This window comes from Monopterus albus, unplaced genomic scaffold (genome assembly GCF_001952655.1).
Source record: "Monopterus albus unplaced genomic scaffold, M_albus_1.0 scaffold250.1, whole genome shotgun sequence".
Classification (NCBI taxonomy): Eukaryota; Metazoa; Chordata; class Actinopteri; order Synbranchiformes; family Synbranchidae; genus Monopterus; species Monopterus albus.
In genome coordinates, this window is record NW_018128130.1 from 2,117,384 (window position 1) to 2,130,544 (window position 13,161).

Genomic DNA, 13,161 nt, shown 5'->3' on the forward strand with positions numbered 1-13,161 from the left:
CAAAATGCCAGGGAAAATAAATGAGTTTTTAAAAGAGACTTAAAAACAGACAGGGTAGAGGCTTGTCTAATGGACAGTGGTAAATCATTCCAGAGTTTAGGACCAGCAACTGCGAAGGCTCGATCGCCTCTAAGCTTACGCTTCGTAGCATTAGCATACGGTATGGTCCAGAGTTTTATTGTTCTTTGTGTAGGAGGGTGGCAGAGAGGGGGAGGGAGGCATGGCATGGTCGAGGTCCCCGAGTTGAGGATTAGGGCCTGTGGGCGCTGTGTCCATCGAGACACCGTGCACCTGCATGCAGCAGCAGAGCCGGCCCAGGGATCAGTGAAGAACCATCACCACAGATCACAGATCCTGGAGTCCCAGTGAAGCGCGTGCAGGACCTCTCCTCCTGTACACCCACTGCAGCTCCGCCAGCACGGCCAGCTCGTCAGTTCATGCAGAAAATTTACAAGGTGATGTAAACAGTGAACAAGTTGAGTTTTTTCAAGTACAACTAGCTAGGTTAAAGGAACAACTGGAATCACAGACTGATGATATTGAGAAGGAGAGGTTAGAGTTAGCTTAATGAAAGTGCGCATGAGTGAAGTGGGACTAGAGGAGTTTGATGCTAAGGCAGAAAATGCAAGACTTCATATGGTGCTTGACAGAAAGCACGCCTAGTCAGTGTTTGGGACCACAATCTCCAGACTTACTGCTCATAGCCATCACTCAATCTGTTCATTAGAACAGCAAAGTGTCACAGCAAAAAAAAGCGTGTGCTGCACAGTTAGCTGCAAAGGAGGTTGAAATGAAAATGGAAGAGGCAATTGCTGCACAAAGGCAAGAACTTGCTGCACAAAAGCAAGAACCTAAAAGGCTAGAAAATCAAAGAGATCTTCAAGTAATGGCTGCAAAGCTTAAAGCATACTCTGAAGCTGACTCAGGTGAGGCCTGTGACAACAGTAGAATAGCACCCAGTGAGGTAGCCAAATGTTCTCCAACACCTCAGAAAGAAATTAAATGGGAACAAACTTGTAAGAACAACAGTGAGCAGACAAACTACACTAATATTGAAACATCATTAGTACAAGCCCTACATGACACAATGTCCCTCAACAAACTTTTGACACCTGAGCCCTGTGTCTTTTCAGGAGATCCGCTTAAGTTTCTAGAGTGGAGTACAAGTTTCAAGGCTTTGACAGAACGTAGATGCTCAAACCCAGCTGACAGGTTGTTATACTTACAAAAATACATCAGTTGTGAGGCAGGGTCTGTATTAGGAGGAAGCTTCTACAGAAAAGATGACGATGCCTACAACCAAGCATGGGAAGAGTTGAATGCTCATTATGGCCATCCCTTTGTAGTACAGCGTGCATTTTGAGAAAAACTGAACAACTGGCCAAAGATTGGCTCAAGAGACTCAATTAAACTGAGACAATTCAGTGACTTTCTGACAGCCTGCAGTAATGCCATGCCACACATCAAAGGGCTTCAAGTGTTAAACGATTGTGAAGAGAATCAAAAAATGCTGCAAAAACTTCCTGATTGGGTAGCATCCCGCTGGAATCATCATGTCACAAAGCAGTTGCGGCAAACAGAAGAGTACCCTAGTTTCAAAGAGTTTGCTGATTTTGTAGCACAAGAGGCAGAAATTGCATGCAATCCTGTAACGTCTTTTCATGCCCTGAAGTCTGAGGAGAAGCCATCCAGAGATATAAGATATCCAAAGGCTAATGCATTCATCACAAATGTGAAAGCATCAGACAAATCAAGTACAGTGATAAAAACACACAATGCTGTGGTGAACAGCTCCAAAGATTCAAATGGACTTGACAAAGGAAAGGCTTCATCTTCATGAAAGGTAAGATGAGAAATTTCGCTGTACTTTTCGCGAATCAGTCAGAGGGTTTTCCTCACAAAGCTTTATCAACTTGCCACCTGCTTAAACCAGAGATTTCATTCCCCTTGAATGTTCCCATATTCCTACCCATGCAACAGCCAAAAAATGGAAACACCTGAACAGAATAGCTGAGGAAATACCAAAATTGATGGACTGCAAGGTTGGATTCCTGATAGGCTATGATTGCTCCAAAGCATCAGCACCACAACAAGTCATCACAGGAGCTGATTATGAACCTAATGCCATCAACACCAACCTGGGCCGGAGCATTGTTGGCAGCTCACCACAAGTCGCACAGTCAACAGAGGTGACAGGTCTGTGCTACCGCACATCCATCAAAGAACTTCCACTGTTAACACCAGCCATGGTCATCAAAGCCCTTGAGCTGGACTTCAGAGATACAAACCCAGGAGAAAAGAGTATATCACAAGATGACATACAGTTCATGCAATTACTGAATAAGAGAATACACCAGAATACAGATGGGCATCTGGAAATGCCTTTAATATACGCCTCCATCTTCCAGAAAACAAGCAGCTGGCTCTATTGCGGCTAAAGCACGTGAGAGAGAAATTGGAGAAAAATCCCAAATTCAAGCAGGACTACATTCAGTTTATGGAAGGTGTCTTTAAGGATGGTGATGCAGAGAGAGCTGAAAATCAACCTAAAGCAAGAAATGTTCCACACCAAGGGGTCTATCATCCTAGAAAGCCAGAAAAAATCAGGTGGTGTTTGACTGTTCTGCCAAGTTCAAGGGCACAGCCATGAATGATAACTTGTTAACTGGACCCGATCTTACAAACGGGCTGCCTGGAGTGCTCTGCAGGTTCTGCAAACACCCAATTGCAGTCATCTGTGATGTAGAAAAAATGTTTCACAGGTTCTATTTAAGCCAAGAAGACAGAGATTACTTATGGTTCCTGTGGTGGGAGAATGGCGAGACAAACTCAAAGCCAAAGGTACAGTAGGTACGGAAAGTATTCAGACCCCCTGAAATTTTTCACTCTTTGTTATATTGCAGCCATATGCTAAAATCATTTAAGTTCATTTTTTTCCTCATTAATGTACACACAGCACCCCATATTGACAGAAAAACACAGAATTTTTGACATTTTTGCAGATTTATTAAAAAAGAAAAACTGAAATATCACATGGTCATAAGTATTCAGACCCTTTGCTGTGACACTCATATATTTAACTTAGGTGCTGTCCATTTCTTCTGATCATCCCTGAGATGGTTCTACACCTTCATTTGAGTCCAGCTGTGTTTGATTATACTGATTGGACGTGATTAGGAAAGCCACACACCTGTCTATATAAGACCCTACAGCTCACAGTGCATGTCAGAGCAAATGAGAATCATGAGGTCAAAGGAACTGCCTGAAGAGCTCAGAGACAGAATTGTGGCAAGGCACAGATCTGGCCAAGGTTACAAAAAAATTTCTGCTGCACTTAAGGTTCCTAAGAGCACAGTGGCCTCCATAATCCTTAAATGGAAGACGTTTGGGATGACCAGAACCCTTCCTGGAGCTGGCCGTCCGGCCAAACTGAGCTATCGGGGGAGAAGAGCCTTGGTGAGAGCGGTACAGAAGAACCCAAAGATGACTGTGGCTGAGCTCCAGAGATGCAGTCGGGAGATGGGAGAAAGTTGTAGAAAGTCAACCATCACTGTAGCCCTCCACCAGTCGGGGCTTTATGGCAGAGTGGCCCGACGGAAGCCTCTCCTCAGTGCAAGACACATGAAAGCCCGCCTGGAGTTTGCTAAAAAACACCTGAAGGACTCCAAGATGGTGAGAAATAAGATTCTCTGGTCTGATGAGATCAAGATAGAACTTTTTGGCCTTAATTCTAAGCGGTATGTGTGGAGAAAACCAGGCACTGCTCATCACCTGTCCAATACAGTCTCAATAGTGAAGCATGGTGGTGGCAGCATCATGCTATGGGGGTGTTTTTCAGCTGCAGGGACCGGACGACTGGTTGCAATCGAGGGAAGGGTGAATGCGGCCAAGTACAGGGATATCCTGGACGAACACCTTCTCCAGAGTGCTCAGGACCTCAGACTGGGCCGAAGGTTCACCTTCCAACAAGACAATGACCCTAAGCACACAGCTAAAATAACGAAGGAGTGGCTTCACAACAACTCCGTGACTGTTCTTGAATGGCCCCGCCAGAGCCCTGACTTAAACCCAATTGAGCATCTCTGGAGAGACCTGAAAATGGCTGCTCACCAACGTTTACCATCCAACCTGACAGAACTGGAGAGGATCTGCAAGGAGGAATGGCAGAGGATCCCCAAATGCAGGTGTGAAAAACTTGTTGCATCATTCCCGAATAGACTCATGGCTGTATTAGCTCAAAATGGTGCTTCTACTAAATACTGAGCAAAGGGTCTGAATACCATGTGATATTTCAGTTTTTCTTTTTTAATAAATCTGCAAAAATGTCCAAAATTCTGTGTTTTCTGTCAATATGGGGTGCTGTGTGTACATTAATGAGGAAAAAAATGAACTTAAATGATTTTAGCATATGGCTGCAATATAACAAAGAGTGAAAAATTTAAGGGGGTCTGAATACTTTCCGTACCCACTGTATATCGCATGAACGTCCACCTTTTTGGAGCAGAATCCTCTCCTGGCTGTGCAATCTTATGGTATGAAGTATCTCACAAGCCAAAATGAAAGGGAGTATCCTGCAGCAGCCAACTTCATTAAAAAGAACTTTTACGTTGATGATGGCCTCATCAATTTAGAGTCTGTAGACACAGCCATCCAACTAGTTAGAGAAGCACAAACTGTGTGCACAAAAGGGAAGTTACACTTCCACAAGTTTATCTCCAACAACAAAAAAGTCTTGGAGTCAATACCTGACAGTGAACGAGTCAAAGGAGTTCATGATGTGGATCTCAGTCACAACGATCTCCCAGTTCAAACAGTGTTGGGAGTAAAATGGAGTGTGAACGGTGGCACATTCTCCTTTAAGGTCACCCTGGAAGAGAAACCAGCAACACGGCAGGGAATCCTCAGTAGCTACAGTGTTTGATCCACTAGGCTTTCTGGCTCCCTTCCTCCTGTTGGGAAAGAGAATATTACAGGAAATGTGTCAAAAGGGCATTGGATGAGACGTACTGCTGCTCAGAAAATTACAGCCACGATGGGAGAGCTGGCTAAGTGAGCTAACAGATTTGCAAACACTTCAGATCCCAAGTTGCCTAGTTCCTGAAAACCTAAGAAATGTGCAGAGAATTGAACTGCATCACTTTTCGGATGCAAGCAGCCATGGGTACGGTCAGTGCTCATACATCAGAGTGGTGAGTGAAGACAAAGTGCATTGCTCCTTAGTCATAGGCAAAGCACAGGTTCCACCCACAAAAGTTGTAACCATACCAAGGATAGAGTTAACTGCTGCAGTGGTCTCCTCAGCAGTCAGCTGTATGCAAGAAGACTCTATGCTGTATACAAAAGGTATTGCTGGTTTCTGTGTTTATTTACCGCAGCTGCCTGTTGGTTAGCTTTTAATTCCAGTTACCCTAGGTGATACTAACAGTTGCTAGCTGGCTAGATTTGGTACTAATTATTGAGCTTTCATAAGGTGAAAAAATGAAAAATGCAGTTCTTCCTTTCTTTCAAATAGAACCAGTGTGATGCTGCAGCCAAGATACCAATACAGGGGGGCTTTGCCAAAACAAGACAGGATCATCTGACAACTCTGCTGGTGCACATTCTTGGCAGTTCTTCTTTTAAAGTGACATGGCATGAAAGTGTCACTTGAAAAATGCAATTATGACATGAAAACAGATTTTCAAAATAAGGTGTTTTGAAGCAAAACTGTCAGGTTTGCTCGGCTGCACCTGCCTCTCTCACCTCCCTCCCTCTCTTTGTTTTTGGTTCCTGATTACACCACATCGCACACCTGCCACACATTCCTTAATCAACACCAGCTGCATTCAATTAGTCCTTCACCTTACATAAGCCCAGCTCTCACTCCTTTCCCTTGCCAGTTTGTTCTCTGCTCTGCAGGCCAACTAGTCATGCTACAGATTCCCCATTCTTTGTTCTTCTTAGTGTGTATTGTACATTTTGTACACTTGTACAATTTGTCTTAGGGCAAGGGGAAATAACATGGCCTGTCTTCAAAAGGAGATCTGTACACCAAGCACAACAAAATGTGTAGGACTGTGCTTTTTTTGAGCAGGCAGGTAATTTGCTCCATGACTAATCTGTAGAGATAGGGAGAAATTCAGAAAAGATCCTTACACAAAGAATAACCTTTAGCTTGGAAGTTTGTCAAAAACCTGAAGAAATGAACACCAAGGTGTTATAGCTGGAACAGACAAGGATAGGCATGAACCTTGGAGGTGATGAAAGGTGAGTGTGTACACATTTGTTTGTGAGTTATTTTACCAGTTTATTTGACCAGATTTGGTATACGTGACTGTGAGTGTAACTGAAAATAATTAATTTAGTTGAATGATACAAGATGCATGAAAGAATGTTAGAACATTAAAGTGTGTGCGTTTGTGTGTATCACATGAAGAGTGTAGGAGTATAGGCAGACATAAAAACTGAATGAATGAAGAATGAACTGCACTTGCAGTTATTAGCTATGGAGCCCCTGAGGGGTCATGTGGTAGAACAAATGTACGTGAAAATCTGTGTGCACGAATTATTAAATCAAGAGCAGGGATTACTAAACTGGATGGGGTGTAGCCTATTTGCAATGAAATCACTGCTGCTGAGATCTAAGGGAATATTAAGCTCAACAGCACTGTGGCTCTTTGTCAGCCTGGCTACAGTGTTGAAAAGACACCTGGGGTTGTTCTTATTTTCCTTTATCAGTGATGAATAAACTGCAGTTCTGACACTACAAAGGGCTTTTTATATGTTATTAAACTATCTTTCCAGACTAAAAACTCTTTTGACTTAGTGGAGCATCACCTCCTTTCCAGTTTTCATGATGCCTGCTTTAGGGAGCAGAGCTGTGAGCTGTATCATGGGACCTCCTCTGTTTCACTGCCTTCCTTTTCGGAATGGTATCAAGTGTATTACGGAGGGAGGCTGCAGTACTATCAACAAGATTATCAACTTGTGTGGGAGTAAAGTTTAGGTGGCCTCCCTCCACTGTGTTGGCACATGACACTGAAGTAAATAATGACGGAATTATTTCCTTAAACTTGGTAACAGCATTGTCAGATAGACATCTAGTCATTCACTAACAGAGATTTAGTGGTGGAGTTATAGCTCTAGGGCCTGAAAACAGAAAATTTGACATGTAAACATGCAGTTTCAAACAAAAAACTTAGGCTTATCTAATTTATCCTGTAGAAGTAAGGAAATACAGACGTTAACCCTCTGGAGAAATGCGGAAAAATAGATAAAAGATTTTGTAATTTATACTTCTCCTGAGGCATGTTATGTCAGTGCAGCGACTACATTCCCTGGTATTTTCAAATGTATTGTAAAACCCAGGTAATCTAGCCACAGGGGTTGCAAGCCAGTGACTTCTGCGCCAGCCCCAAGCCCGGATAAATAGAGGGTTGCGTCAGGAAGGGCATCCGGCATAAAAACATGCCAAATTTAAACATGCGAATCATCAGTGTAAATTCCATACCGGATCGGTCAAGGCCCGGGTTAACAACGACCGCCACCAGTGCTGTTGACCTACAGGGTGCTGACGGTAATCAGACTACTGTTGATTGAAGAAGGAGAGGAGGTAGAAGGATTCGTAGACAGAGAGAGAAGAGGAAAGGCATGAGTATAGGTCTGAGAATAGGGACTCAACGTTGGCACAATGACAGGGAAAGGTAGAGAGCTGGCGGACATGATGAAGAGAAGGAAGGTAGATATACTGTGTGTGCAGGAGACCAGGTGGAAGGGTAGCAAAGCGTGTAGCATTGGAGGGGGATACAAATGGTTTTATTATGGTGTGGATAGGAAGAAAAATGGGGTAGGAGTGACCCTGAAGGAGGAGCTCGTGAGGAATGTTTTAGAGGTGAAAAGAGTGTCAGACATGTCAGACAGGGTGATCAGTTTGAAGTTGGAAATTGAAGGGATAATGTTGAATGTAGTCAGTGGTTATGCTCCACAAGTAGGGTGTGAGTTAGAAGAAAAGGAGAGATTCTGGAGTGAGTTAGATGAGGTGATGGAGAGGGGAGAGAGTGGTGATTGGGGCAGACTTCAGCGGGCATGTTGGTGAGGGGAACAAAGGTGATGAGGAGGTGATGGGAGGGTTTGGTGTTAATGGAAGGAACCGACAGTTATTTTCCTGCTACTTGGACCTGCCAACCAGTTCATTCCCTCTGGATAGCAGTGACAGAGAAACTCTCCACCATCTTGGGCTGTAGAATTCCTCCTTCTCCATCACTTTGCTTACTCGGTAATATCCTAGAAATTGACCACCTACCAATTAAATATAAAAACCCACTCCTCATTTCTCTAGCTATTGCCAAGAAAACAATCCTTCAAAAAAATCAATACACAAACCACTGGACCAACCTTCTAACAGAATACATCACATTAGAGAAAATGGCATCCACTCACAAGAATAGTTTATCTGCTTTTTATGACACATGGAACCCATTTTTAACACATTTCAATTTGAATCAAATAGCTGGGGCTGAGGCCACGCACATTCCCACCAACCTCTAGACTCTAAAATGTAACAAGCTGAGTTTATTAGTAGTACTGTTATCATTTTCATTGGTAATTTTTTATTTATTTATTTACTTCCCCTCCTTTTCCCTTTCTTGGATTTCATAGACTGCATAAGTTGGAAATGCCCACACTTCACACACTACAACCTTGGTGGTCAGGAAGAACTTCAAGACGACTGGGAAACTACAGCAGAAGTGATCAGGGAGACAGGTAGGAAGGAATACATACAAAAGCTTAGCTTCAACCATTGTATATATTACAAAAAAGAGCGATAAGAATTGTGCATAAGATGGGATATAGGGATCACACCAATGCAGCTTTCATACAGTCTAAATTGTTATAATTTTTGGATATAGTGGGATATAAGACTGCTGTGTTTATGTATAAAACCAGGAAAAATTTATTACGTGGTGGAATTCAAAAGTTATTTAATGAAAGGGAGGAGGGGATATAATTTAAGGGGTCAGTTAAACTTAAAAATTCATGCTATACGTACAACCAAAAAAAGATTTTGTATTTCCATAAGTGGTGTAAAACTATGGAATAATTTAAATGTGGACATAAAAAAATAGTACTAGAATTGATGAGTTTAAACATAAGTATAAAGGTATGTGTCAATCAAGATACAGTCTTATGCAAAAGTTTAGGCACCCCTTGATAAATAACAGATTTTGGTGATTTTTTATTTGAACAGATGTTAACACAGTTTCTCTTGGAAATGGAAAAAATGCACAATATTTTCAGCAAACAGTGATGCATAGTTACTTCTTATGCCATAAATTGAACAAAAATAAAAAATAAAAACATTATTATGGCATGGTGCAAAAGTTTGGGCACCCTAAGAGTTCCAGAGTCTCAAAGTCTCTCACAAGGTATCAGACCTTAATCAGCTCGTTAGATCTGATGCACAGCAACAGCTGTCATTGGTAAATGCCAATTTCAAAGCTGTACAAATACTTTGACTCTTCAAACCTTGTGCACACACTTGTGGACACCCAGCAACCATGGGTTCCTCTAAGCAGCTGTGTAAGACCCTGAAAATGAAAGTTATTGACGCCCACAATGCAGGAGAAGGCTACAAGAAGATAGCAAAGCGTTGTCAGCTTGCAGTTTCCACAGTAAGAAATGTAATTAAGAGATGGCAGATCAGGGGAACTGGGGAGGTCAAGATGAGATCTGGAAGACCAAGAAAACTCTCGGACAGAACTGCTCGTATGCTGGTCAGAAAGACAAATCAAAACCCCCATTTGACTGCAAAAAACCTGCAGGAAGATTTAGCAGACTCAGGAGTGGTGGTGCACCGTTCCACTGTGCAGCGATGCTTGCACAGACAAGGCCTTCATGGAAGAGTCAGCAGAAGAAAACCTTATCTGCGTCCCCATCATAAAATCCAACATCTGAAGTATGCAACAGGACATCTACAGAAGCCCGATGCGTTTTGGAAACAAGTGCTGTGGACTGATGAAGTTAAAATAGAACTCTTTGGACACAATCAGCAAAGGCATGTTTGGAGAAAAAAAGGAGCAGCATTTCATGAAAAGAACACCTTGCCAACTATTAAGCATGGGGGTGGATCTATCATGCTCTGGGGTTGTGTTGCAGCCAGTGGCACAGGAAACATTGCACGGGTGGAGGGAAGAATGGATTCCACTAAATACCAGCAAATTCTGGAAGCAAACATCACACCATCTGTAAAAAAGCTGAAGCTGAAAAGAGGATGGCTTCTACAACAGGACAATGATCCTAAACATACCTCGAAATCCACTATGGAATACCTCAAGAGACGCAGGCTGAAGGTTTTGGAATGGCCATCACAGTCCCCTGATTTAAACATCATTGAAAATTTGTGGGTAGATCTTAAAAGAGCTGTGCATGCAAGACGACCAAAGAATATTACAGAACTAGAAGCCTTTTGCAAGGAAGAATGGGAGAAGATCCCAAGTACAAGAATTGAAAGACTTTTAGCTGGCTATGAAAAGCGTTTGCAAGCTGTGATATCTGCCAGAGGAGGTGTTACTAAGTACTGATTGTGTAGGGTGCCCAAACTTTTGCACCATGCCATAATAATGTTTTTATTTTTTATTTTTGTTCAATTTATGGCATAAGAAGTAACTATGCATCACTGTTTGCAGAAAATATTGTGCATTTTTTCCATTTCCAAGAGAAACTGTGTTAACATCTGTTCAAATAAAAAATCACCAAAATCTGTTATGTATCAAGGGGTGCCTAAACTTTTGCATAAGACTGTAAACACCAAACGGCAGACAGGCAGTGGACCTTATTCACTAACATGCGCATAGAAATGTTCTTACCTTGTGCACAAAATAAGTGCAGGAGACATTACCATCATATTCATGACACCAGCCAATTTTGTTCTTTCTATTGTGTGTATGTTAGTGTAAATCAGAATCATTCTAAAATGACAGGCGCATTCCAGTGGTTTTCAAGTAGCCTGCTGCCATGCCCCCATTTCTCTATATACTTATAAACTAGAACAGTTTTTTAAATTTAATTTATTTCAATTAAAACTGTGATTAATCAGAATGACAGGGCATTAATTTCATGTTTATTTAATATGCTACATTTGGTCAATGCATTAGTAAATTAATCATTATAGCCTTAAATTATATTAATCAATTATATTAGCTATTAAAACCTTTTTAATTAATATAGTTTCAGTTAAAATGTGTTTGCATTTTTTAGCCAGCCAGGCCTTCATCATTTGTTCATACACATGGGGTGAGGCAGTATTAAATTTGTTCACAGAGTATGAACAAATTAAGGTAAGAAAATATTGATACAGAATATTGAATAAAATTGTGCATAAATTGTTTGTATACACGGTTTCAGCACAGAATTGTGTGTACACACTGTTTGTGGACGAGGCTTGGTGCTAGCAGCTAACTGGTGAACATACTCAAGCAGTTCGTAGATTAAGAATCAGATATTTTGGAGTTGGTGGAGACCAAAAACAGAGCTAAAAGAAAGTACTGTATATATTGGACCTGATGACCAGACACGTGACTCCAAATGGCAATAATGCTCTGTAACTGCTGGGTGTGTAAATAAGCAACTGCTTGCTGACAGGTTCACAAATTCAACTTAAAAGGTGAAGATATGTCAATATTGAGTCCCCAGGCAGTGAAAAAGGCCATTATTGCAGATTTAAAGCTACAGTAATGAGGGCAGCAAAATGAGAAAGGTGATGCTCATATTTTTGAATGAGAATTAGTTTGTCATTGGACTCTGAAGTTCTCCTTACAGCTGGGCTTTTAGCATCCTTCACTGTTTTCATTCTATAGTCCACAACTTTGCTGTTTTGGTTCACTCTGAGCACTGTCATCAGTGATGTTATTGGACACGACACCCTATTTTTAATAAAGAATGGAAAATGGTTTGGAAATCACAGGCACAATTGTTTGTGTTGCAGCAGTCACAGGTAAATTGCCTTTTGTTGCAATAATCACAATGATCACATTGACATGTTGAGGCCCATATGTATTTAGTCTGTTTAGCCAGTTTTTTTTTTATTACATATCAAATAAGACAAAATAAGATGGTACAGTTTTGAATCATTTAAGGTTGTAGTGATATGGTACAGGGGTGTACTGAGTTTTGTTATATACTATATGTTCAGCTGCCTCCAGCTAATGTTCACTGTGCAGCTGTAACTATGAAGAGATTGAAAAGTGCACTTATGCTCTCTAGGCTGCAGGACTTACAGTACAGCACAGCAAATGAACTTAGCTGTAAACCTTTACTGCCATGCCTTCTCTGTGCTTACTTTTGTAGTAAATGTAATTTCAAGTCTTACTACCAATTTCATTATTTCACTCGTAATGAGAGTTGTTTAAATGAAGGACATTTCCATCAGCAGTCCCCAAGCTGAATAAGATGACCAGTAAAAGTTGAACAACTGCAGTGATCCATGCTATGAATTCAAGATGGTTAACACTAATTTAGGATACCTGTGTTTCGGCCTGTTCTTTTGCATTTGAATAAATAATCTCTTTGTGCTTCCTTGTCTTCTTTCCTTTTCTCATTATCTCACTATCAGAGGCACTCTCATTTCAGCCTGGGTACATTAATCATTCTTGAGGCCTCAGCTGGTTTCTGAGATTTAATCATTCAAAGAGGAATGGAATAAATATATTGGTGTTCTAATTTGATACTGTATGTGCAGATTAGATAACGGACACCCTGTGGTGAGAATCCAGACCAACCATTCTCAGCCATCCATCTATGTACCCGATGACTGGGGCCATGGCTGGAATGGAAGCAGCTGTTTTCATCCTTCTACCTATTATAATGGCTACATACAGTAGTTAAGAGGGACAATAGAATGAGATTTTGTGAGATCTCATTCTCTATCCAATAACCAGTGTAGTCTCTGTGCATGTGATTTATGCAAAACCTGAGGGAATGTTGTCCTCCTGCAAGGGGCTCATCTGCTTCATTCTAAACAAGAGATGAAGAAGTAAAATCTCATCTCTATTGGAGGCAGTTCCTGCTCTATTGGATCGAAGAGCTCCATGGACCGGAGTGAAGACCGTGGATCCTACATGAAATGATTAAAGGTTAATACATACTGATATATTCTTGCATACACGTAGGTGGTGTGAACTCAGG